General features: G+C 50.0%; 1 protein-coding gene across 1 annotated transcript in view; it reads left to right on the forward strand.

The window, feature by feature from the left end:
* The first annotated feature begins 1675 nt into the window (after positions 1-1675).
* Positions 1676-26818, forward strand: part of Lrp5 (LDL receptor related protein 5) — a 106684-nt gene continuing 81541 nt past the window's right edge. The window contains exon 1 of the mRNA XM_028871616.1: positions 1676-1893. The gene's annotated coding sequence lies outside the window, so the exon portion shown is untranslated. The remainder of the gene's footprint in view (positions 1894-26818) is intronic.

Consider the following 26818-nt stretch of genomic DNA (forward strand, 5'->3'; position numbering starts at 1 on the left):
AAGGAGGTGTGGATAGGTCTGGCTGTGGGGAGCCCAAGGCTCCTGTTTCTTCTCTGCTTGGATGGGAGCCTCAGCAGGCTGTCAAGGGGAAGAGCGGTGGGACCTGGCTTATTTAACACGCTCGCTGATGACTTAACTCGCCGTGAGACGAGGCCAAGGAAAACCAAGGCTGGAAGTGGAAGCCTTGAGGTGGAAGCGGGTGAGAGCGGGTGAGAGTGGGTGAGAGAAGCTGGTGGCGGTGGTGTGTTCTGAGTAGATGAGGGGTGGGGGTTGGGCTTGGGTGAGCAGGAACCAGCAAGGACACCGGCGGCTCCAGGCCCTGCGAAGGCCCTCCAAGGCCTCTGGAGACCTCCTGACTCCTCTTCCGGTCTCAGGTTGGATACAGCCACCCTAGGAGACTGCTCTCCCAGCACCACTGGCCTGCTTCCTCATTAAAACCTCTGCCTTGACACTTGGGATTGGGCCCTGGCTTTTCTCTCCTTGACAGACCCCCTCCCCCACGAGCTGCTCCTTGGTCTTCGTGGTTTCCTATCAGAAGACAAGTTTTGGGAGTCCGTTCTCTTCTTCCACTGAGGGATCCTAGGATTGAACTCAGGTCAACAGGAGCCATCTTGCCGGCTGACCTTGAACTTCAGTTTGATCACCCGGGCCTGTGCTGGTCTGTGCAGTGCTGGGGGGTAGTGATGAACCCAGGTCCCTGGGCGCACGCTAGGCAATCAAGGACTCTATGAACCCTTTCTAAACAGGGCCTCGCTGTAGCCCCGGCTGGCCTCGCACTCATGGCATTCCTCCTGCCTCAGTCTCTCAAAGCTGGGGTTACAGGCATGAGCACCATCCCTCAGGTCTCTGTTTACTTGCTTGTTTGAGCTCTTATTTTGGATTGTCTCTTCCTAGCATAAATCACAAGAAGGCAGCTGCACCTTCCTGACCTTTATGAGGTCACCTCAGGTACCAGGGACCCAGGAATGTTCTTCCTCTCTCCCTGCAGGTGGACACTGCCATTCTTACTCTATGAGGACAGGAAGAGATTATACCTAGATTTGCCCGAGGTGTGAGGCTCTAGAAAGCCTTGCTGGAGAGAAGGCTCAGCAGGCAGAAGCACTTACTGCTCTAGCAGGGATCCCTCTCGTCTCTGCATCCACATGGTGGCTCACACTCACCTGTATGTAACTCCGTCCCAGGGCACATGACTCGCTATTCTGGTCTCCTCAGACTCCTTCCCACATGCGGTGCACATATATGCAGGCAAACGGTCTAACACATAAAAATAAATCTAAAAGTAAAAGCCCCCAGTTCCTCCAGCACCACCCACTTCTGCGCCTGTTCCAGCGCGCTTCCCAGGTGTGGCCGGGTGTCTCTAGGCCAGGTAGGTGGCAGCAGTTGTGAAACGTCCAGACCTGGCTCTGGGGACCCCCCCCGCCCCCAACTCCCCGACTTCCAGCTCTGAGGCCTCCTGGCTGCGTGGGTCACTCCGCCCCTTGCCTCAGTTTCCCCACCGGTCAGTGTAGGGGCTCGGCAGGTGACCCACCTGCTCGCGGGGCCTCTCTGTCGCGGGCCGGAGGGACGCGCCTACAGGGCTCCCGGGCGCCCGCGGGAGGGCGCGGCTTGGCGGGGGGCGCGGGCGGCGCGGGGGGCGGAGACCGGCTCGGCTTCCGCTCCCTCCTCCCGCGTCGTCTTGGGCCGCGGCGCCCGAGGCGGGAGCAGGAGGCGCCGGGAGCCGTGAGGATCCACCGCCGCCGCGCGCGCCATGGAGCCCGAGTGAGCGCGCGGCGCTCCCGGCCGCCGGACGACATGGAGACGGCGCCGACTCGGGCCCCTCCGCCGCCGCCGCGCCGCCGCCGCTGCTGCTGCTGCTGCTGCTGGCGCTGTGCTGCAGCCTGGCCCCCGCCGCGGGTAAGGTGGGCGCGGGGGACAATGGCCGGGGCCGCAGCAGCCACTTTGCAAGTTGCGGGCGAGTTGGAGCGCGCGCCGGGGGACCGCGCGCGGGCCCTTTGTCTCTCCCGCTGGGGCCCCTCCCCGGGGACCGAGCCCGCCAGGTGCGGCGCGGGCGGGCCCTCACCTGCCCAAGGCTCGGGGCGCGGGGCGCGCTCGGCAGGGCACCCACGGGCATCGCGGTGGCCCCGGGCGGGCCTGGTCTGTCGCGAACTACTGGGAAAACTTTTCGCGAGCCTGCTTACGGCGGCTGGCCTACCGAGCCCTGGGAAGTACCCGAAGTTGCAAGCTAGGAAGTTCGGAGAGCCCCGCGCGGGGCGGCCTGGCCCTGGCTGCTGTCTCTTCGACCTGCGTGGCTGTCAGCCTTCCAAACCGACCGACACCTGCCAGGTGCCCCCATGATCCCAGTGACCCCCAAACGGTGGCGCCTGGCCACCGATAACCAGTGTCCAGCCCCGGGATCGGTTGCGTGGGTGCCTTGGTGTGGGGAGGTATGATCGTGTCCCATTCGGACCCACCTTTGGAGAGGTGGCCGGCTGGGGGACTTTCTAACTTTTGGTGTGCCCTGGGGGGTGGAGTTGAGGTCAGGCGGACTCTTGAGAAACGAAGGAGTTGGAAATGCTACACATGTTCTTTTAATTCGGAGATTGCCATGTGGTTTTTAAAGCAAGCCTCTTGCCATCTAAATCATTGTTTTCGGGTGTGTTGTGTTTTGTTTTTCTGGAGTGCAGCTGTCCAAGGGTCCGGCAGATAGTCTTGAACTCCTGAATGGTGTCGATGGCAGTTTGAGGTGGGGTAGGGGGACAACTTTGGGTCCCTTTGTCTGGGCCTTATTAAGGCGAACAGCTGTCCCCCTGTGTATTTCCAGGGTAGACACTTGAGGGAGGTGGCTGGGCCTGGCTCTCTGTGTTCAGATTCCCTGGGTTGCAGTCCCTTACACCCAGGTTTTTTTTTTTTTTTGGGGGGGGAGAACGAGGGGGCTGGCTCCTCTAGCTCTGGAGCTTTCAGCCTCAGCCTGAGGGCTTTGAGGGAGTCTCCCCCTAAACTTGTCTCCCTGGGGATCGTGTTTACATTTTCCGGCCATGTCTGGTGCTAGCAAAACAAGACAAAACCGTGACAGGCCGTGGGAAGTCCAGGCCAGCGCTGCTCCTTCCGGAAATGCCTGGGTCGTGGCTGCAGAAGGGGTATGGGGGTGGGGGTGGGGGGGCTGTTTGTTTTAAAGGTGGGGTTTGTAAGCCGACTTTCCTGTCCGAGGTGGGGTTGACGTTTCTGGAATCCCCTGCCTGTCGTCTGGTGTCCTAGACGGAACATCTTTATAGTTTGGTGGTGTATGAGGCAAAAATAGAGTCGATTATTTTAACATTAGGAAGCCAGGCCCCAGGAGTACCAGCTGATGGGGTAATCCAGGCCTAAAATGGAAGCAAAAGGAGGAATCTCCCCGAGGCTCTTATTATGACTGTTCTTGGTGGCTGTGCGCCCCCCGAATGTCTGTGTGAGATTCACGCTTTGGGAGTCTGGAGAGAAGGCAGTAAGTGGGCAGCTAATTATTTTTCCTGATTGCTTCCTGTTGCAAATTGAAGCTGTGGGCCCACAGAAAAGCCTTTGTTCTAGTGGTCCCCGTGTGGAGAACGGCATTCCCCAGCCTGGAAACCCTAGGCTTCTCTCCTGCCCGCCTAAAGCACTTGTCCCAGGACCAGCCTAGCCTGTCTGGCCCCCTGGAGGAGGTTCTTGCAGATGTGGGCTGCCTGCCTGCCTGCCCACCCCTGGGAGGGCCCAGCCAGCACATGTTGGGTTATATTGGGTTAACTAAATGCTGAGTGGAGTCCCTTCCAAATGAGGATCCTGTTCCTTGATCCCTCTGCGCAACAAATTACCCAGGCAACCTGTTTGATCCAATATTTGTCCTGAGTGTCTCTGGGGAAAGCCACCCCGCGGTTCCCAGCATAGTTGGAACCCTTTTTCTTTTGACTGTAGAGTGTCAATGCTCAGGCATCTAGCAGAATTCACTCAGGGTGTGGGGTGGGGAGCTGCCAGGTGAGGATTCTGCCACTGGCTTTGCAAGTGGGTGCCCTCAGGGCTGGAGAGTAGGATGGTCAGACCAGCTAGGGTTTTATTCCTAGCTGCTGTTTGCCTTTGGGGGGCTTACATAGCCTCTCTGTGTTTGGTATAAGGATCTGGCGTCCTCTTCTTCCATGTGGTGGCTTGTGTAAGGTGCATGTAATACTCTCAGCACCATCTCTAGCCCAGGTCTGGTTAGCGGTGGCAGAGCTTCAGGGACAGTTGTGTGACATGGCCTTTGATCTTTCTGGCCCGGGAACTGGGGAGGCTGTTGCTCCATGGTCTGGAATTTTTTTTCTTTTCTTTTTGTGTGCTGATATGTGTGCATGCCTGTGCATGTAAAGGCCAGAGGTCAGACTTCGGCAGTTTTCTTCAGGAGCCGTCATGTGCACACAGAGGCTGGCGGTCAGCCTTCGGTAGTGTTCCTCAGGAGCCGTCTACCATGTTCTTTGAGACAAGGTCTCTCACTGGGAACTGGGCCTCCCTGATTATGAGCATGTCACCATGCCTGGCTTCACATGGGGCTCTGGGGATGTCTCACGCTTATACAGGCAGCACTTGACCGGCTGAACTGTCCATCTTCCCAGGTCCTGGCCTGGGCTTTTCCTCTGTGTTGGGATCTTGGATATCCAGTAACTGAGGAACTTAACTCTGGCCACAGATGAGAGTGGGGAAGTAAAGTGATGTGGACAGGGCTCTGTGGCCCAAAGTCTAGTCCCAGCCTTGGCACTTGCCAGGGGGAGGTAAGCAGCTGACTCTGCCCTTGCTTTTCTCCCCAGGAACATGGCCATGAAAATCCTTCTTGTCACAATTTAGTAACTTAGTGGGAGCACCTGTGACTCTCACTACGGTACTTGTTTTTCTGGTGACTGGTGCCAGGTTAAGCTTGCTGGGTAAAATGGGACAGGGTGGCAGACAGAGAGAGTCTTGGTGTCTGGGTGTCCATGAGAGGGGCACATGGGGCATAGGAGCTGGTATAAAGCTATGGAAGAAATGAGTCCTCACCCTGGGCATGTGGACCAGAGGTTCAAGACCCCAGTCTTCAAGGGCCAGTCCTCAATGCTGAGAGAGGTCAGTTGGTACATGTGACCCAGAGGCAAGGAGGATCGAACAGCAGGCTGGAGTCAGCCTGTGCTGTCTTAGGTGAATGGTATGGAATTGAGGTTATTATTACTTTTTATTTATTTTTATTTTTTTTTTATTTTCGAGACAGGGTTTCTCTGTGTAGTTTTAGTGACTGTCCTGGATCTTGCTCTGTAGACCAGGCTGGCCTCGAACTCACAGAGATGATCCGTCTGGCTCTGCCTCTCGAGTACTGGTTATTATTACTGTTATCTTTGGTTGTTTTTTTAAATTTGAGAACAGAGTTCATTGCAGCTGTGGTTGGCCTGAAACTGGATATGTAGACCATGTTGACCTTGAACTCACAGAGATCCTCCTGCCTCTGCCTTTGGAGTGCTGGAATTAAAGGTGTGCACATGCTTGTCTCTGGAACTGATTTTTAAAAAAGATTTAGTTTTATTTTAAACTGTGTGTGTGTGTGTGTGTGTTGTGTGTGTGTGTGTGTGTGTGTGTGTGTACATGCATGAGTGCAGTTCACCACTGGAGTTCAGAAGAGGGCATTGGGTCCCCTGGAAGTAGAAGTCCATACAGGCCACTGTGAGCTGCCCAATGTGGTGCTGTGGAATACATTCATCTTCTGCAAAAGCAATAGCCATCTGTCCAGCAGCTCTGGAACAAGCTGGGCATGCCGGCACATGCTGGCATCCCAGCATTCAGGGGTGGAGGCAGAAAGGTCCCGAGCTCAAGGCCAGCCTCTTCTTAATACCTAGCCCTCATCCAAAAATAATCAACCCAGGAAATAAAAATAAAAAAAAACTGGGGTTGAAGGGGCTGGAGAGATGGCTTAGTGGTTAAGAACACTTATTTCTCTTACAGAGGACCAAGGTTCAGTTCCCAGTACCACCTGGCATCGCATAACTATCTGTAACTCCAGTTCCAGGGCATCTGATGCCCTCTCCTGGCCCCTATGGGCACTGCATGCACGTGGTGCACACATAAGTAAACTACTCATACACAAAATAAAAATAAATCTTAAAAGATATTGGAATTGATGGTTAACCTCCTAGGAGTCACACCTCTTTAAAGTGTGCATGACCCCGGCATTGGCCACACGCATGAGAATTGCAACCATCAATTAATAAAACATTTTCATTGTTCCAAAGCAAATCCCATTTGTATTGAACAGTGGCTTCCCATCTCCCTGTTGCAGTCTTGGTTCTGTCTCTGGGATCTGCCTGTTGTAGTCACGTCTTGGGGCTGATAGTGTCTTTCTGTGTTGCCCAGGCTGGCCTCGAACTCTTGGGCTCAAGCAATCCCCTGCCTCAGACTGCTGAGTAGCTAGACTTAGCCATCTTGTACCTGGCTGCATTTTGTATGTGTTCTGACTTCTCTGTAGCCTGTGGCAGCACATCAGCCCTTTCTATGGCTGAGTGCTATTCTACTATGCGGATAGACCAAAGTTTATCTGTTTACTCACTGGTTGAGTTGGTCCTGGTTGCCTGTGGCTTTCAGCAAATGAGCTGGGGGGGGGGGGGACGGACGGACTGTGTCAGAAGGTTCAGAAGCCAGGCAGTCTGTGCTGGCTTCCAGCCAGTCTGTGCTTCCCTTCACACCCATCTGTATGCAGCCTGGGTCCTGAGTGTGGACTGAGTATTCTCAGAGACCCAGAGGGAGCTGGACACTGTGGTCAGGAGGCACCGAGTTGGATCACTTAATAGCCTCTGGAAACAGGAGTCTGTGGGGGCAGGCGTGGTGGGAGCTGAGGGCTGCGCCCAGCTTCTGGGCTTCGTGACTCTGCTCACATTTGCTTGGAAAAGCCTCACGTGGGCTCTGAGCCAGCCGCCTGGGGCAGAGCAGTCCAAGTGTGACGGGTGGAGGCAGCTGTGGGGCCCACAGGGAGGTGGCCCCGGGCCTAGCTGGCGGGTCTACCCTGCTTCCCCTCCAGCCTCTGGAGAGTGGCTTGCTGGCTCCTAGCCTCAGTTTCCACATCTACAGAATTGAGCTGACCATCCAGCCTTGCCAGCACCTGTGGGATCTGTGAAGCCTGGGAGGACACAGTGTTCCTTCCTTCCCTCACCACCACAGTGAGGGAGACACTTGGAGTCCATCTTGGGTACCCAGGTGCCCTTTAAAAGGGGGCTGAGTGCAGGCCGCAGAACTGAATTTCTTGTCCAGTGTGGGGCTGGGATGTGGGTTAGGATGCTGGAGATCAGTGCCTCTAGGGGCGGCCCTAAGCCAAAAGCCCACCTCGCTGAGAGGGGGCTGCTTTCTGGGCCATGAGCAAGTGTCCTGTTGCCCCTAAGCAATGTGGAGATATGTGTGGTCAGGATATGGAACCTTTGCCAACGTGGTGAGTGTACCTTGGTCCCTGTGCTCTGAGCCCCAAGGAATCATTACATAGTTCCAGCCTTGGGCTCCCAATTTGTCCCCTGCCTGCCTCCCTGTGGGAGTGATTGGCACCTCGCTGACCTCCAGTGAGTCCTGCCTGATGTGCTGGGCCATCGTTTACTATGGTAACCTTGAGTTCCGGTGGAAGCTAATGTGCTCTGAGGAGCCCTCAGCATGGCCATGGGCATCGGGGCAGGTGTCTAGGGCTGCTTTTAAGGGTCCCACCACAGCTTTCTGCCTCCGTGTGGAGCCCTGGAGTGACCTAGTTTGTGTGCCTCGGTTTCCCTAGTGGTAAAACAATCAGCTGACCCATTCTTTGAGGTCTTTCCAAGCCGGACTGAGTCTTTACTTGTCCCCCTGCCTGGCACTGTTGCTTCCAATTTGTCCTTATTACCTTGTGGATGTCACCACACTGGCCTCAAAAGGGTTCATGAGGTTTCACCAAAGGGCCATTTGGGGGTTCTGCTCAGCCCTTCTAGGGTCCCTCTCAGGTCCGCTCTGTTACCTCACCAGCCTCGGGGCCCAGCCTGATCCCTGCATGTGCAGCCCCTGGGATCCACAGTCCTGGTGGAGCCTGTCTGTGGGATTAGTTTCAGTTGTCAACGTGACACAGTCCCAAATTGCCCGAGAAGAAAGTCTCAGTGAGAGGTTGTTTAGACCAGGTTGGTTTGTGAGCATGTCTGTGGGCAATGGCCATGATTTCCTTAATTGAGGTGGGAAGACACTCATTGTGGGTGGCACCGTTCCGTGGGTCTGGGCCCTTCGCTCTGTGAGAGTGGAGGAAGCTCAGCAGTGAGCATGCGCGCGCGCGCGCGCTCACTTCTCTCTGCTCCGGATGGGAGATGTGACCAGTGCCTTCAAGTTCCTGCCTTGATTTCCCTGCAGTGACAGGCCCTAAGCTGGAATTGTTAACAAATAAACCTGTGCTCCCTTTAAGCTTCATTTGTCAGAGTGTTGTTGTTTGTTTGTTTGTTTTTTTTTTCACATCAACAAGAGTTCTGTCCTTTGTTACAGAACACTGTTTGCATGTCGGCCTGTGCTATAGGCTACCATCATTTCCCACTGTGGGGAGAGGCTGTAGATTGGATGTGGGTGTAGGTTCACGTGGGTCCATGGAACCATGAGCCGGAGACACCTCAAGGATGAATCTAGCCCTTGCCAGCTGCAGAGGGGTTGTTCTCAGACCGAACCTCGGTTGCTTAGCCAAAGGCCCTTTTATTGTTCTCTAGTTATTTTTTTTTTTTTTTTTAGCAAGTTAATCTTTGTACCCCAACACCTCCGATCTAAGCTTTCCAAAGGGACAATGCCAAATGCAAAATCTCAGTCAATACCCGAGGTGTTCGGGTTCTTTCTCAACCAAATTTGCATAGGCTTTGCACCATCTGAAGACTCTCAGAGAAGATTCATACCGAGGGCCAGCCACAAGGGAAACAAAAGGAGGATTAAGGCGAGGTGCTAACCCTCTGGAGCCAGACCAGGTGGAGCTCGGTGGGAATTCTCCCACAGGGAGAGGCAGTGCCGGGCCAGAGGCCCGCACCTGAGCCTTCTGCCCTCCCAGGGACTCCCTCAGCATGCGGGTGAGCCCCGCTGGACTGTGTTTGCACCAATGTCTGTGTCTTAGACCTTTTCTTGCAGTCAGAGAATATCTTTTTAAGATGGCCCAGCTGGGGCTGAGAGGCTGGGTGACTGTACTGCCTGGTGTGGGCCCTGATACCCACTGCCCTTGGACTGCAACAGGTCACACCACTTCTTCTTAGTAACAGCCTAGTGGCAGTAGAGCCCGCCAGGTGAGCATGCGTGAGCATCACCATGTGCTCCAGGCTGGTGGCTGGATGTTCGCAAGTTGGCCTTTTCTTTGGCCGTCACTTACACGGCCAGGAAGCAGGGATTGTCTTCTAGGAGTGGAGAGGGTGTGTGTGTGTGTGTGTGTGTGGCTGGTGGCAGGCTGACCTATTGTGGCCAAGGTGATGCTTCATCTGTAGGCATCTGGGCATGTAGAGGATACCTGGGGCCCATTATATGTGTGCCTTGAGCTGGCCTTGTGATACTCTTGCATATGCCTGGTAGAGCCCTGCCTATCTATAGGACGCCCCTGAGGAATCGGTGGCCTTTCCCATAGATGTCCAAACATGGGGTCACTGCTAGAGGTTTCAGGCTGGCTAGAAAATTGGTCCCCGGGATGCATGTGTACTATGCCCACATGGGGTGTGTGTGTGTGTGTGTGTGTGTGTGTGTGTGTGTGTGTGTGTGTGTGTGTATGTGTGTGTAGTGTTGGGTTTGGAACCCAAGGCCTGTGCTCAGCATACATTCTACTGTTGAGTTTACTCAACTCCTATGTTTTGAATATAGGAAAACTTTTTTTTTTTTTTTAAAAAGAAAGATTTATTTACTTTATTGTATGTGTATGAGTGTTTGCTTTCATGCATGGCTATGTATCATATGCCTGTAGTGTCCATAGAGGCCAGAAAAGGATGTCTCGGATTTCCTGAAACTTGAATTACTGAAGCCTGAGAACCATTATGTAGGTGCTGGGAGCTAAAACCATCCTCAGCAAGAGTGGCCAATGCTCTTAGTAAGCTATCTCTCCAGCCCTTTGGAAGAACCTTTTCTTTTTTTGGTTTTGGTTTTTTTAAGACAGGGTTTTTTTTGTGTAGCTCTGGCTGTTCTGGAAGTCACTCTGTAGACCAGGCTGGTCTTGAATTCATAGAGATCTGCCTGCTTCTGTCTCCTGAGTGCTGGGATTAAAGGCGTGCACCATCACACCTGACTGGCCCTTGACTGTTTTTAAGTGTGCAGGAATCTGTGACATCAATACTTTGTCAGTGTTGTGTATTAACCTCTATTTCCACAAATTTTCAGCACCCAAACAAATATTTTACCTATGACGTGATCGTTTCCCATCCCCACTCAGCCCTGGCCCCTTCCTGCTGTGTGTTCCTATAAGTCTGACTCCTTCAGGTAACTCACATTTGTGGAGTTATATTTGTCTGGCTTATTTACACGATGTTTAGGCCAAACATCATAAGCCGTTTGAGATTCGAGTGCATCAGAATTGTCTTCTTTTTACACCTGGAACAGATACACCCCACTTTGTATGCCCTGCACCTTGGGTTGTTTTCACTTTTGGCTGTAGTGAGACATTGGTGTGTCCAGATCTGTTGACCCTTTGCTTCTTTTGGTTATATATCCAGAAGTAGGTTTGTTGGGTCAAATATTACTTGTTTGATTTTTGCAAGTCTGCCTTCTTTCTCGCCCTCCTAAGTTGTTGGAAACAGACAAGTGTTACCACGCCTGGCTTTTTTTTTGAGACAGGGTCACACTATGTAGCCCTGGGTGTCCAGGAATTCACTATGTGAACCAGGCTGGCTTCAAACCCACAAAGATCCCTCTCTCTCTCTCTGCCTCCTGAGGGCTGAGATTAAGGCATGCACTAGCGCTGCCTGCCTGGCTGATACTTTTCTTTATAGCCTGTTTTATTTCTCCCCATGGACAGCTTTTTGACCTGTATTTTAGCTTTTATTTATTTATTTATTTATTTTTTATTTTTTGAGACAGGGTTTCTCTGTGTAGTTTTGGTGCCTGACCTTGATCTCATTCTGTTGACCAGGCTGGCCTCGAACTCACAGAGATACGCCTGGCTCTGCCTCCCGAATGCTGTGATTAAAGGCGTGCGCCACCACTGCCCAGCTCACTTGTATTTTTTTTTTTTAGCATATATTCATCTCTTTAATGTATATCTGACCTTCCTCTCCTCATCATCTCGACCTGTTGACCTGTCAGAGGTACTTTTTGTACCTTTCTGTTTGTTGGTTCTTTGTTCTTTTTAATTTTTTTTTTTTTTTTTGGTTTTTTGAGACAGGGTTTCTCTGTGTAGCTTTGCGCCTTTTCCTGGAACTCACTTGGTAGCCCAGGCTGGCCTTGAACTCACAGAGATCTGCCTGCCTCTGCCTCCCGAGTGCTGGGACTAAAGGCGTGCGCCACCACCGCCCGGCTTCTTTGTTCTTTTTAAAAGCCAAGTGGTAATGTGTGTGGCAAGCTTGTTATTTGCTGTGGTATTAATTGTTTGGCGTATTTGTTCCATATTTTCCTTCAGGTCTGTGGCTAATCTTTAATATGTATTTTTTTTGCAGTGTCATAAAGCTATTAGAAATCAGGTATGGTAGTTTATGACTGTAATTCCAGCACTCAGGAGATTGAGGCAGGAGGATTGACTGACATAAGTTTGAGGCTAGCTTGTGCTACAGAGTAAGATCCTGTCCCAAACAAAATGAAACAACTGAGAGAGGTAGCATGTACCTGTAACCCCAGTACTCAGGAGTCTGAGGCAGGAGGATTGCTGTGAGTTTGAGACCAATCTGGGCAATATAGTGAGACTGTCTCAAAACCCAAAACAAAATAATAAATAATAATAATAATAATAATAATAATATAAAGCACCAAAATGTTTTATGTAATTGAATCTGTCAGTCTTATTTCTTATGGCTGCATGTCTTTTTATTTTATCTATGGAATGTAAATTCATTCTTGTTTTTTCCAGGTCAATTCCTGTTTTATGGCCTTGTGTTCTACATTCAGATTATCTTCGTATTTGTTTTGAGACAGGGCCTCTCTGTAGCCCTCTCACCTGGCACTGTATGTAGACCAGGCTAGCCTCCAACTTGCAGTTACTGCTTGCTTTTGCCTTCAGAGTGCTAGGATTAAAGGCATGAGCTACCACACTTGACCTCCCTGATTTAAAAAAAAAAAAAAATTATTAAAATTTTTTGTTTGTTTGTTTGTTTTTCGAGACAGGGTTTCTCTGTGCAGTTTTGCGCCATTCCTGGAACTTGCTTTGGAGACCAGGCTGGCCTCGAACTCACAGAGATCCGCCTGGCTCTGCTTCCAGAGTGCTGGGACTAAAGGCGTGTGCCACCACTGCCCGGCAAAAAATTTAAACCTTAGGCAGGAGAGGTGGCTCAGCAGTTAATAGCACTGGCTGCTCTTCAAGAGGACCCAGGTTCAATTCCCAGTACCCACATGGCAGCTCATACCTGTCTGTAACTCCTATTCCAAGGGTTCTGACTCCCTCACATAGACATGCAGGCAGAATACCAATGTACATAAAATAAAAATAAATAAAATTAAAAAAAATTTAAACCTTTATATTTTGTGTGTGCAGGTATTTTGTCTGCTTGTATGTCTGTGCACCATGTACATGCCCATGGAGGCCAGAAGAGGATGTCAGATCCCCTGGGACTAGAGATACAGAAGGTTATGAGCCTCTTTGTGGGTGCTGGGAATTGAACCCTGGTCCTTTTGAAGAACAACCAGTGTTCTTAACTGGTGATCCATCTCTCCAGCCCAAAAGACTTTTACTTTTAATTATGTGTATTTGTGTGTGTCTGTGTGTAGGTATGTTTACCTTAGTGTCCACAGAAACCAGAAAAGTGGTGTTATGCTCCCTAGGGCTGGAGGTACAGGTGGTTGTGAACCACTAGACATGGTTGCTGGGAACAGAATTTGGGTCTTCTGCAAGAACAGTAAGTGCTCCTAGCCACTGAGCTGGCTCTCCAGCCCATTACTATTATTTTTTAGGAATATGGTATGAGGTATGGAGATCTGGCCATTGAATGGGGAGCTGCCCCAACAATTTGATGTAATGACGAGCCTGTCTTTGTAGCAAGCTTTCTTGTTGGACTGTCTTGGACCGCCAGCCCGCAAATAATGACCTGGAGACTTATTAATTATGAAAGCTTGGTTTTAGCTTCGGCTTTTCTCAACTAGCTCTTATAACTTAAATTAACCCATTTATATTAATCTACATTCTGCCCCATGGAGTTACTTCTCTTCCATCTTACACTCTCTGTTTCTTTCCTCTTCCTGTCTGGCTGGTAACTCTGCCTTTCTTCTCCCCAGAGTTCTCTATTTGCCTGGACTTCCTGCCTATACCTTCTGCCTAGCTATTGGCAATTCAGCTTTTTATTATACCAATCACAGCAGTACAATTCACATAGTGTACAAATACCTCACATTTCCCCATTTTTGTCTAAATAAAAAGGAAAGGTTTTTAGCTCTAATACAGTAAAACTATGTACATTAAGAACAATTATCAAGTAAGAACTACATTTAAAATATCCAGTCCTTTTGTATTTGGCAAATTTGGAGAAATTATTTTATTATCTTTACTATCTTGATCCAAAGTTTTAACCTCAACCACTTTTTAATCATAATTTGTATTACCATCCTAAAAATATCTTTTTAGACCTTAAAACATCTTTTTAGATATACTACTTAAGCTTTTAGTCTCTCAACCTTATAAACTTTATATCTCTTTTGTAAGTTTTTTCTTTTTTTTTGAATTTGGTAACAAGGGAAACTGTAAGACTATAACTATAATTTAGTCTTTAACCCAATCAGAGATCCAAGAAGGATAAAATATTACCTGAGTAAACAGGAAGTGCAGAGCAGGCAACTTGTATAACTATGGAAATGGCAAAGACATCTGGCTGCCTGGACAGTTACCCAAGATTCCTCTGCATTGTTGGGGCATCCTTCTTCAGTCTACAGGCCTAGAGTATCTGACAGACTTTTCTGTGAAGCAGGACTTTTGAAGGACTGTCCTACCCCTTCTTGGCAAAGTTCAGCAGTTGCCTTCTTTTGTGTGTCTTGTTTGTCCAATTTGGACAGCATGCTGTCAGCAGTCGAGGCCAGGGCAGTTTCTTGCCCAAATGGCCAGCTTTGACACATTGAAAGCAAACTCTATACAGAGGTTCTTTGATGCCCATCATCCTTTTTTGAAGTAAATTGGTGCTGAAAGAAGCAGACGTGTCTCACTGTCATGAAAAGCTTTATGTTATTACAACATTTTAAATGTCATATTCTGTAGGTCTCTGAAGTGTTTGGAGACTATTTAAAATATATCTGTTTGTCCTTGAAAACATACCTAACATTACTATAAGTTTGATTGTTATAGATGACTAACTACTAACCTGTCTTCCCTTAATATCCTAAATAGCTTTCAAGGACTAAAACTTTACATTTTTAAATGAGCTGCATAGGTACAATACTTTAAACAAGAAATAGAAACATATATAATACAATATAACAAAAATAACCTTAAATTTGTATCAGTATACAAAAATCTATACCAGTGTAAAATATTTGAGATTAATAGTTATTTTTTAGTTTAAAAGTAGACTTAATAATCTACCCTTTTATCCTATTGTTTTTATATCCTCCTTTTTTTTTTTTTTTAAAAAAAAATCTTTTTAGCAAAAAGATCCCTGAATCTAACCTTTGTTTAGTTTCCTCCCTGACCATGACCAGTAACAACTTGCAACCAACTCTCCTAAACAATGACAAACATCCATAACCTACCGAATGACCAAAACCCACCCACCACATCTCTTGGGAATGTGGGCATTGTGTTCTGTAGACTGCTTCCTGTTGTCTGGGGTGGGGTGACAGCATCTTTAGGGGCCCTGAGAAAATGGGGATAATGGTCAAGTCCTGGGAGAGCTAGCTGTATTATTTTTTGTTTAGTCTCTGTGTGATGGGAAAGTGTAGGACTTATCTGAAGTCTTGGCTAGAGTAGTCTATGAAGCTGGACCATCTCACCTTGTAGCCTTGAAGTTGTTCTGTATGCAGAATTTTGAGGAGACTGAGACAAAGGCATCCTGAGAGGCTGGATCACCTGGGCTACTTATTATCTTCATTGGTGTCTGGTCCTTTTTTTCTGAAAGCATAAACTTTTAAAGGTAACATATTTGTATTAATATAAGTATAGGATGTGTGGTGTGCACAAGTCAGCTAAAGATGATTTTTTTGTCAACTTTATAAGTCTGTTTGGACTGCATATCCAAATTGTAATATAATAAGTCATGAAGACTCTGTACCCAACAAGATTTAGCATGTCTTATCCAGTCTCAGAGCTGTTCCCATGAAGAGGGATCAGCATATACATTACCTGTCTTGTAGTCTCAGTCTCTCTCTCTCTCTCTCTCTCTCTCTCTCTCTCTAATTTTTCTCATGTCTATAGCCAAAATCCTCAGGAGGTCTCCCCGGTCAAATCTGATCTCCATTAACTTTGAAGGAATCCATAGCTTTTCATTTCCTGTGGAAACAAAAGCACAGCTTCTCCCTCAATGCCACACATTTTCTGATTTTCATTATGAAGTTAAGACATTCTTGAAATATATAGGTTATAGGTCAGTTTAATTTAGCAGTTTCCATAATCCAATGTCTCTCAGCAGCTATTACTTCTTGTTCATTAGCATTTAAATATTTTAAAATAAACAAACACCATACAGGGTCCAGACACCCTTTGTATTTCCCATTTTTACATGGCCTTTTCTTTTTATATTACCTTCTCTTTAAAGACTTTATTATTTTTAAACTATTTATTTATTTGCCTATGACTGTCTATACCCATTTTCTTTTCCTCAGCATCTAAGCACATTTTAAAGCGTACTCTACCTGTTCAGAGGTTTTTCTCCGTCTGGACCTGCTTTACGGCATGCCTGCAGCATTCTCTGACCATGGGAGACAAACCTTAGAATGCTGGGCTACCGCAGCTGAGAGGCTCCACCAAGTACATGGCACACCGGTGGCTGGCTCCACCCCATTTGGTTCCATGAGCGCACAGCCTCATGTCAGTGGGCCACATTTACCTGCCCCAGCTCTGGGAATTCGCTGTGTCTGCCTGTGGCGGGTCTTTCTACCCAGTGCCAGCTGCTCAAATGTTCAGCTGCACAGCGGGGTCTCTTAAAAGAGCCCTGCCTCTGCATGCTGAGCTTACTGGAGGGACTCTGGTCACCAGGAAGCTGCTTATTTGGAACTTTTTTTTTTTAAGTTTTCTTAGGTCTTACATGGATATATGTGGCCCCAAGTTGGGTACCATATATGGCAAGCTTTCTTGTTGGACTATCTTTGGACCACAAGTCCGTAAATAATGAATCGGGGACTTACTGATTAAGAAAGCTTAGCCTTAGCTTAGGCTTTTCTCAACTAGCTCTTGTAACTTAACCCCTTTATATTAATCTACATCCTGCTGCATGGCATTAACCTCTCTTCCATCTTGTACCTCCTGTTTCCTCTCTGGCTGGCGACTCCGCCTTTCTTCTCCCCCAGAGTTCTCTCTTAGCCTGGAACGCCTGCCTAGCTATTGGCCATTCAGCTTTTTATTAAACCAATCACAGCAATACATCTTCACCCAGTGTACAAGTATCCCACAACATGTCTCCGTTCAACCAGATTGCCACTCTTCTTCCCTGTGTGGTGTCCTGTCCCCAGACACCTGGCTCCTGACCCTGGCCCCTCCCACCAGGTGGCCTGTCCTGCCTCTCTGCCCTGATCTTTGTACCGTCAGAGGTGTTTTCCAGTGACTGTGCAAACCCCTCCCCTCTGTTCTGTTGGGAAGCTTGTTGACCGTCTTCGGGTTGTTACTCTTCAGCCTCTTGACCTCTTCCTTTGATCTCTTAGTCTGGGAACAGTAAACGGTGGCATCTAACAGGTGTCAGGGGCCAGATGCGATGTGTTCTCTTGCCCCTGGCTGTGGAAGTCAATTCCTCTGCCGCCTGTCATCATCTGGGGTTTTCATTAGACACTGTGTTTTGTTTTCCGTGAGCTGTTAGCAGGACTATCTGGGGACACCCCTGCCACCGTGCTCACCTGGGGAGCCGGCTCCAGGGCTGACTGCTTTCAGCTTCAGTCCAAAGGCTAGATAATTAATTACCAAGCAGATTGTTCTCCTCCCCAAATCATTACAGAACAGAAGGTGAGTGCCTCTCAGAACTTCCCTGGGCAGTTCCTTCTGCTAGCTCTGATGGGAAGGCTGCTCCTGCCTGGCAGAACTCTCAGGAAATTGCTCAATGGGGCCATTAATAGCTGCCCAGTGTGGCCTAGCCAGAACTCAGCCTGGGTGTCCTCCAGCCTTTGTCCCCCTGTCAGCTCACAGCCTTGCATCCACAGGGGGCAGGCGGGGTCTGGGCCTGGAGCCCAACATAATGCTTACCAGGTGGCTTTGGGCAAGATGTGTTCTCCATTTGCTTCTGGAGGCCAGGCCACTTCTCCATGCTGTCCCAAGGAGACTGGGTGGTGTGAGTCAGGGTGCGGCCATACTGTCCCAGACCTCTCTGTGCTCAAGTTGGAAGCTCAGGGTGGATGTCATTTTTGTCCCTTAGACCATTAGGGCTCTGAGGTGCCACCCCTTGGCCCCACATTTGGTGAAAGGTCAGAAAGGGTGACATCAACCATGGATGATGTTGGTCATCATGCTTTCTGGGACCTTCTTGCCTATTTATCTTATGTTCTAGACTGAATAATTAGGGGTGCACGTGCGCGTATGTATGTGTGTGTGTGTGTGTGTGTGTGTGTGTGTGTGTGTGTGTGAGAGAGAGAGAGAGAGAGAGAGAGAGAGAGAGAGAGAGAGAGAGAGACCGACCCATTTACCCCAAGCTGCGCTTCCTATTACTTAATTTTTGCTCTTCCTGTTTCAGTTACAGGCATGCACCAGCACTCCCAGCTTTATTGGGTGCTAGGGTTTGAAACCAGGGTTTCATGAATGCTAGGCTATTGACTGAGCCACATCCCAAACCCTTCTTTCTCCATTTTTTTCGTTTTTTGTTTTTTGAGACAGTGTTTCTCTGTGTAGCTTTGGAGCCTGTCCTGGAACTCACTCTGTAACCCAGGCTGGCCTTGAACTCACAGAGATCCATCCACCTGCCTCTGCCTCCTGAGTGCTGGGATTAAAGGCGTGTGCACCACCACTGCCAGCCTTGGATTTGACTTCTAATGACGTATATGTGTTTTGTCTGTGCATGTGAGTGTAGCGCCTGAGGAGTCCAGAAGAGGGCATTAGATCCCTTGGAGCTGGAGTTACAGGAGGTTGTGAACTGCCACAAATGGGTGCTGGGAGCCGAGCTTGGGTCCTCTGAAAGAGCAGCTGAGCTTTCCCTATACTACTCCATTTTCTTTGGGTTTTTTGAGACAGGGTTTCTCTGTGTAGCTCTGACTGGTCTGGAACTCTGTAGACCAGCACTGCCTGCCTCTGCCTCCCAAGTGCTGGGATTAAGGGTGTGTCCCATCACTCCTGGCTCCCCCATTCTCTTTCAACCAGTTTTCGTTGTGTCCTTAGCTTTCTCAGCAAACTTCTCCAGTTTAATAGGGTCTGAAGTGGGAACATTTGGCTTGGCAGGCCTTTCCTAACCTCTGGTCTTGTAGCACTTTCCCAGTCCAGAACCTTCTGTGGGTCCCCTACTGGGAGGAGATCTCCTGTTATCTGTCAGTTTGTGGGATACCTGCCCTGCCTCATGGCTTCTGAGTCGCATGTGGGGATCCACCTCTTTGCAGTAATTGCTGTTTCCAGGACCTAGACTTGAGGCCTGCCATGGGCAGAGCTGTTTTCACTGAGCAACCCATGCCCCTCAAACACACCGGACCGTGAAACCTCAGTCTGTGACACTGGTTGACCTTGTGATGTCATGATGGTGCCTGGCACCTGCAAGCTTCACATCATCCTTGTTTTTTTTTTTGGTGACAGTGTCTCAGGTTAGATTGAGGTTTCTGTGTAGCTTAGGCTGGTCTTGAACTTCTGTCCTCCTACCTCTACCTCCTGAGTCCTGGGATTACAGGTATGTGCCACCAAGCTGAAGGTGTGTGTCACCAAGCCTAGCTCTTTTTTATCGTGCTCAAAAAGCTCTCTGTGAGCCTTTTAATCTCAGGAAAATGAAATCATAGGACAAATTTTTAGTTTTGTTTATGTGTTTGTATGAATGTATGCTGTGCATAAAGATGTTGCAGAGGCCAGAAGAAGGAGTTGATTACCTGAAGCTGGAGTTAGAAGTGTTGTGGGTGCCGGGAACTGCATCTAGGTCCTCTGCAAGAGCAGCTTAACTGCTGAGCCATCGCTCCAGCCCTTTCCTGTGGTATTTAGAACATTGGAGCTTTAATGAGAAACATGTTGCCCATGTTGCTCTTCCTGGTTGTACCCTGCAGAGGCTGTATGCCTGAATTCTGGGTTTACCTCTCTGTCTCTGCTGCAGCTCTGAGGAAACACAGACCTAGTGCCCCGCTGGTTAGCCCAGAGGGATCTGGGGTGGCATTAAGATGGTGTGGTACAATTGAGCATGTTGGCACACACATGTAACTTCAGGACGCAGGAGCTAGAGGCAGTGTGATCAGAAGTTCAAGGTCATCTTCAGCTACATAGTACATTTGAGGCCAGCGTAGGCTACGTGGACCTTACCTTAAAAGAAAACCCAAGGCTGGTGTTGGGGCTCAGCTCACTGGTGTGGTCTCTGCCATGGCCCAGGCTATGCTTGTCTCTACAGCTGTGTGGTCAGCACCGGCAGAACAGCTGGTGGAGGACTTGGATCTTGTCTGTTGCCCCTGTCCTGTCGGAAGGTTTGAGAGCAGCAGCTAGGCGGAGGCGCACGTCGGGCACGTCGGGTTTATCCAGTGAGAACTGACGGAAGGTGGCATCCAGTCTATGGCTAATCACTTCAACCTTGAATCCTAGTCCGTTAGGGAAACAATCTTTTCTTCCTGAGGGTCCATGCTCACTGAGTAGTGCCTGGTGGCTGAACAGAGGCAGGGGTGGAGCCTCTGGGATGTTTCCCTCTCTATCCCCAAGCTCCCAATTACAGAAGCTTTAGGCTGGTTTCATGGGAGATGTCTGTCTCCTATGTGCAGACCCTCAGGTACCCACAAAGCCTGGGTGGTCACTGAGGAGGTGGTGCATGGCGCCTGTCCTAGTTAGGGTTTCTATTGCTCCCATGAAATACCATGACCCAAGGCAAGTTGGGGAGGAAAGGGTTTATTTAGCTTGCATTTCCACATTGTAGTTCCTCACTGAAGGAAGTCAGGACAGGAACTCAAGCAGGGCAGGAACCTGGGGGTAGGAGCTAATGCAGAGGCCATGGAGTGGTGCTGCTTACTGGCTTGCTCCCCATGGCTTGCTTAGGACCATTAGCCCAGGGGTGACCACTAGCCCAGGGTGGCCCCATGCACAATGGTCTCGGCCCTCCCCTATAAATTACTAATTAAGAAAATGCCTTACAGACATATTTTTTTTTTTTTAAAAAAAAGATTTATTTATGTATATGAATGCTCTATTTGCTTGTATGCCTGCATGTCAGGAGAGGGCATCAGATCCCATAATAAATGGTTGTGAGCCACCATCTGGGTGCTGACACCTGGAAGAGCAGCCAGTGCTGCTTTCTACAGCCGATGTAGCCGATCTTTCCGCTTGCCACGTCCTCTCTGCACCATACAGCCAGAAATCTTCACAGAAGACATTTTCTCAACTGTATGGCGTGCAGGTTCCTTTTCTTTCATTTTCAGATCGAACTCCTACGTGCTTGTCGTCCACAGCTGCTGTCATGCGCGCTGCAGCTCTTGCATGTGGGGCAGATCTTGTCATGCGCAGCTGCAGCGCGCTCTTGACATTTTCCTTACATCCTACATTCCTGTATCGGTGTCCATGTTTGCTGTCTTCACAACTCTGTCCTGCAGACGTGAGTTCTGAGGCTGAGGAGAACATGGGTCCTCCTGGTGCAATGTAGGGGAGCTGCCTAGGCTGGAGCCCTGATCAAACCCTGAGGGTTGCTTACCTCTGCTGACTGGCCATGCTCTGCTGTCTGGCCCTGGTCTGTCTGGCAGGTGGGCCCCATAAGGACCTGTGGAGAGGCTTGTCTGCTGGTCCTCCTGTGTAGTGGGGAAGATGAGGGCCACCTGGACACTCCAGTGGACTATCTGATACTTTTGCAGAAGAGGTCTGGGCATTGAGGAAAATGCAGCATTTTTTTTTTAAGTTATTTTATTTGATACGTATGATTGTTTTGCCTGCATGTATGGCTGTGCATGTGTACCCGGTGTCCTCTGATCTCAGAAGACATGGTCATGGAGTCACAGATGGTTGTGAGCAGTCATGTGGGTTCTGAACCCAGGTTCTCTGGAAGGGCAGCTGATGCTCTTAGCCTCTGAGCCATCTCTCCAGTACCCCCTCCCCGACTGCCGCCTTTTATTTTTGAGGCAGGGTCTTACCATGTAGCCTACCTAGACTGTTCTTGAACTTCCGATCCTCCAGGCTCCGCCTCTGTAGTGCTGGGATTGTAGGTGTGCACTCCCATTGTGGAAAGGCAGTCCCCTCCCCCACCAGGCGCCTGAGCCCCCTTGGCGGAGTTGCCCTAGATGGTACTTGGAGAGGTTCCTTGCCTTCACTAGGTCTCAGTCTTCTTATCTGTAGCACAGGTGACAGCAGCCCCACCTCCTGTGGGGACTAGGTGACATCTGGCAGACAGCAGGCTAGGAAGGCGGGCAAGCATGAGGTCTGTGGGGTCACCAAGCCAGGACCTGTCCCAGAACAGCCCGAGCTGAGCTTCTTTCTGGGTGTCTTTAACAGGGAATTTGGTCCATCCTTGGGTCCCTGTTGCAGAGTCCATGTGTCTCAGTGTCTGTAGCAGGCACTGTGTGTGGGGGGGGAGGACTCCTGGGCTCTTCTCCATCGCCACCACCCTCCAGACCCGCCACCCCGTAGAGGCTCCGAGACAGCCAGAGCTCAGACTCCCAAACCTCCAAGCATGTTGGTGCTCAGATAAGCGTGGCTGGGGCCAGAAGGCTGGGGGTTAATTGCCGTCTCGGCAACCCCAGAGGTGGCTTGTATCTTCCCCTCTATCTTTTTATCTGTTGGCCACAAGGGGGAAAGAGGTGTTATTTGGATCCTGAGTTGGCACCCGTCACCATTTTGGGCGGTGGTGACCCTTGGGCCTTGGCACCTGGGTTCCCACTTTTTTTCCAGGAGCTGTGGCTTGTTTGAAAGCAGAAGCCTGCGACTTTGGCTCAATAAACAGATTTTGGAGAGCGATGATGAATTTGGCGGTTTTTATGAGTCCTTTCTGCAGCACTTAAAGGAAACGGGAGCTGGTACAAAGGTAGGCTTGTTTCTGAAATCGGTTCTCCAGTTTCCTCTCTGCGGACAGAACAATGAGATCTTTGTGGCCACACGGGAACCGCTTCCCTCTCTGGCCCACAGGGGAGGGCCTGGGCCATCCCACCTTCTCCCACCTCCGTGGAAATGCGTCAGTGCCCAGCGGGCTAGCTGGCAGGTCTGACTGACGGTTGCGGGGTTGGCAGTGGTTCTCAGGGTGTGGCTCAGAGGCACCACAGCTGGACTGCAACTCCAGTCCTGTGTCTCCGAGTTCATCCATGCTGAATTCTTGATCTGCATCACTTTTGGGGACACCAGGACTCTGACGTCTTGGTTACCTTGAGCCCCAGTGGCTTTCCCTAGTCTGTCTGTATGTCTTTCTGTCCAAGTGTTGGAGACAGAACCCAGGGCTTCATCCGTACTGAGCAAGCATTCTAGTTCTGAGTCATTATGTCTAGTGCTGGTCCTCAACTAAAGAGGAGTCCAGGCTCAGGTCACTGTAGGTGCAGGACCAGTGGCTGCCAGGAAAATCCGGCATCACCAGAGGCCAGGTGTCTGAGTGGCAACCCTGGCCGCTCAGCTTGTCACTCGTCTGTTTGGATGAATGAGGGTCAGGAGCCAAACACAGGGGTAAACATGGCACCTTAGGAGCCCCCTGGCCGGTCTTTGTGCTGGGGAGCTGATTTTGATACCTAGATACTGGTCTGAACAGAATAATCCGTGGGTGTGTGGGCTTCATATGCTGTGTGTGCTGAGGGAAGATTTCCTTTGTAAATAAATGCATCCTCCTTTGGAGCACCCAGAAAACAACTGATAAAAACAATTGAGGTTTATTGCTGCCACTGCCCTGTGGATGGGACCATCACAGTCTCTGGATTAGGAATGGGGAAACTGAGGCCCAAAGAAGTAGAAAGAGTAGAAGCTTATTTGAATTGTAAATGGTTTTTTTGAAATTGTTTTTTTTTTTTTTTTTGTCTTGTTTTTCTCTGTGTAGCCCTGGTTGTCCTGGAACTCGCTCTGTAAACCAGGCTGGCCTCTGAGATCCGCTTGCCTCTACCTCCCAAGTGCTAGGATTAAAGACGTGTGCCGCCGCCACCCCTCCCCCCCCAGATCTTTGAAATTGCTTTAAGGAGTTGGGTATGGTCACTTATGGAGGTGGAGTTCATGGCCATCCTAGGCTACATACAAGACACCAGTCTGAACAAAACAACAGGCTGGAGGATAGTCAGTAGTTAGGATCAGGTTTCATTCCTAGTACCCACATAGCAGTTCACAGTCATCCTTAACTCCAGGTCCTGGGCACCCAACCCTCTTCTGGCCTCTGCAGGTACCAGGCATGCATACTGTACACTGACATACTTGCACCCTAAACACCTGTATGTGTACGTGTGTACACATACACACACACACACACACACACACACACACACACACACACCAAATCCAACACAAACAAAATTGCCAAAGGAGCCCCTTATTGATTAGGATCTGCTCTTTGCTGGTGGAGACATGTTGAACAGAGAGGAAACAGATCTGGAGAGGGGCTGCAATGTCACAGTTGCCCTCTTGGGGGAGGTGTCTGATGGGCTGGCCTTCCTATATGCATGAACTTGAGTAGTTGTCCTGTGCCCGGTAGTACAAGCCATGAGGCATTGGGTGAAAGCTACCACTGTCCTGTGGAAGGACTTGCTTCTATCAGAGTGTCCAAGCACTCAGTCCCCAGGGGCTCTGAGTGCATCTCCATCCTGGGATTGTTGTCCTGCTCTTTGCCGTGGTCGTGGGCCACTTCCGGGAGCCTGGCAGGCTGGGAGCCATGGGACCAAGATGGTGTGTAATCAGAATGCTATATTTTGTCGAAAATAAGAATGTTAGTAATAGGCTGGTTTCTGGCAAGTCAAACTGGGACTCCGAAATACATATTTTTCTCTACTCTGTCCTAAACCTTCTAATTAGTGAAAACGCACATTTGCAGACATAAATCAATGTCACGATTTGTCCTGGGTATCCCTGAGCTGGTAACATTATGTGGTTGCTAAATTGGGGCTTTGGGAGTGTGTGCATGCTTGTGTGTGCATGCACGTGTGCACATTCGTGTCAGAGGGTAAGGGCTCAGGAGAGGCAGCGTTCCCCAGAGAAGCCCTGGTGGCTGCTATCTATCCTTCCCTTGGGCCACCCAGCACCCCCACACATAAAACTGTCCCAGTTCTTGAGTGCGGATGTCACCCGGTTAAACTGATTAACAGGGGAAGTGACTTTCATGGTAAAGGACTTCCTTTCTGGAAACCTCTGCTGTGGGGTGTCAGTAGCTGGATCCAGGACTCTGCGAAGGCCATTGGCCTGGTGCCACTTGGCCATGTGAAGATACATGCACAGGAGCCAGCTTTGCTGGACCCATGAGCTCCCAGGGGTTGTTGGGTGCAGGGTCTATTCGGCTGGGGTCATGCGGTTTCAACAGTGGGCTGGGGTGGGAAGCAATGTCGCAGAGCATCTGTGGCCATTGGTCATCTATACTGTAGGGGAGTTGCTTGCCAGTAGTCCTGTTGTGTCCAGCTAAGACCGTCATTGGTCTAGGAGCCTACAGGGTGTGAGGAGGACGCTGTGGCGGGCCATAGGTGAGCCTGTGCTGGTTCACATTAGGCCTTTGTGAAAGGAGCGGGAGGTAGGCTGGCCTCTGGCAGGGGAACAAGCCAGGCTGGGCAGCTCCCCCACTCTGGATTCCATGTGCCTCTGCCCAGCCTCTTCTGGCTCTTCTCACTCTATTTTATTTCTGACTCTAGGCCAGTGCTTTTCAAAATGTGTTTCCTGGTTTAAAACCAAAAAAACAGGACGAAGAATGTCAGTTGAGTGTTTGCTTAATGTGCGTGAAGCCCTGGGATTGGTCCCCAGGATTGCATAAACCAGGCATGGTGGAAAATGCATCCCGGGATTGGTAGCTGGGCCTACCTCCTCTGTAAACACAGTATGTATGACCTTGGTGAGCAGCTTGGCAATGGACCGTGGTCACTCACCTGTGGAAGGGAGCCTGGACCTTCCCTCCTGTGGCTGAGCTGGGCTAAGGTGGAAACCAGCCCACAGCCAGTGCCGGTTCTGCTCCGGGTGTTGGTCCAGGGACCTGGTATTGGGTCCTGTTGAGAACAGGTAGCTGGGACCTCTACCCATGGCAGTCTGATGGTCAGCCTTGGAAATGTCCTTGGTAGGAGTGACGTGGTGTGTGGGAATGAGGACCATATAGTTCTGGAAGGGGCCTAGGCCACCGGGGCCATAACACCCCTCAGAGTTGGGGCTCTCCATGGTGTGAGGCCAGTGAGCTTCCAACAGCCACCCTGGCAGACCTGCAGTGAGCCTTTTTCTGGTCCTGAGACTTCACTTGTCTTCGGACATTCAGGTGGGACTGAGCATTGTCCTAGGCCAGCTCCTTTGTGTGATAGAGCTTTGCCCCAAGCAGCAGCCACACACCTTGGTGGCCTCATGTCAGGCACAGCCCCTGACTCTGCTGTGGCACAGTGGGGACCCTCCAGCCCATGTCACTCTTTAGTGAAGACTGGGAAGCCCCATTCTTCAGAGTGTCCGACCCAGCAGCCTTATTCTCTCTAAAACTTTCTTTATGCGTATTATGTTTCGTCTGCGTGTATGTCTGTGTACCATGTGCATGCCTGGTGCCCACGGAGGCCAGAAGGAGGGTGTTGGATCCCTGAGGCTAGAATCATAGATGGCTGTAAGCCGCTAGGTGGTTGCTGGGAGTCAGAGCCAGCATCAGTCAGTGCTTTTAACTGCTGGGCCTCTCTTTAAAAAATATATTTATTACTATTGTGTGCATGTGCAGGGGTGTGTGTGTGTGTGTGTGTGTGTGTGAGAGAGAGAGAGAGAGAGAGAGAGAGAGAGAGAGACAGAGAGAGACAGAGAGAGACAGAGAGAGAGAGAAAGAGAGAGATGCAACTTGGGTGGGGGCAAGAGGACAACTTTGTGGCGTACATTTCTTCTTTCACCTTCATTTGGGTCTGGGGGATTGAACTCAGGCCGCCAGGCTTATGCATCAAGCATCTTTGCCTCCTGAGCTATCTTGTTGACTTGTCTTACTCATTTTATCTTTTGCAAGTGATTTCTTATTTCCTGTCGTCGCCCCCCCCCCCCCCCCCCTTATATTTCCTGCTCGCCTGCTTCCCTGACCTTTGAAATGTGGTTCCTGCCCGGGAAGTTTTCCTAACTTGCAGAGTTAATGAAGGCTTCCTCTGGTGCAGTGAATGTGTGTGCATGCGTGTGTGTGCTCTTGTCCGGGTGTGTACTGGCATGCTTTTGGCTGTATGTGTTTGAGAATGAAAGTGAGTTGTGTGTGTGAGTGTAAGAACGTGTGGGTGTTGGAGAGACTGGGTGAGGTGCCGAGGGGCAGCAGAAATGGGTGCGGTGTGCCTGGGTGAGAGGCAGAGGGCAAGCTCCAGCCTGCAGTGAGGGTGTTTGCATGCAGAGGCAGCTGTG

This window comes from Peromyscus leucopus, chromosome 1, assembly GCF_004664715.2.
Source record: "Peromyscus leucopus breed LL Stock chromosome 1, UCI_PerLeu_2.1, whole genome shotgun sequence".
NCBI classification, from domain to species: domain Eukaryota; kingdom Metazoa; phylum Chordata; class Mammalia; order Rodentia; family Cricetidae; genus Peromyscus; species Peromyscus leucopus.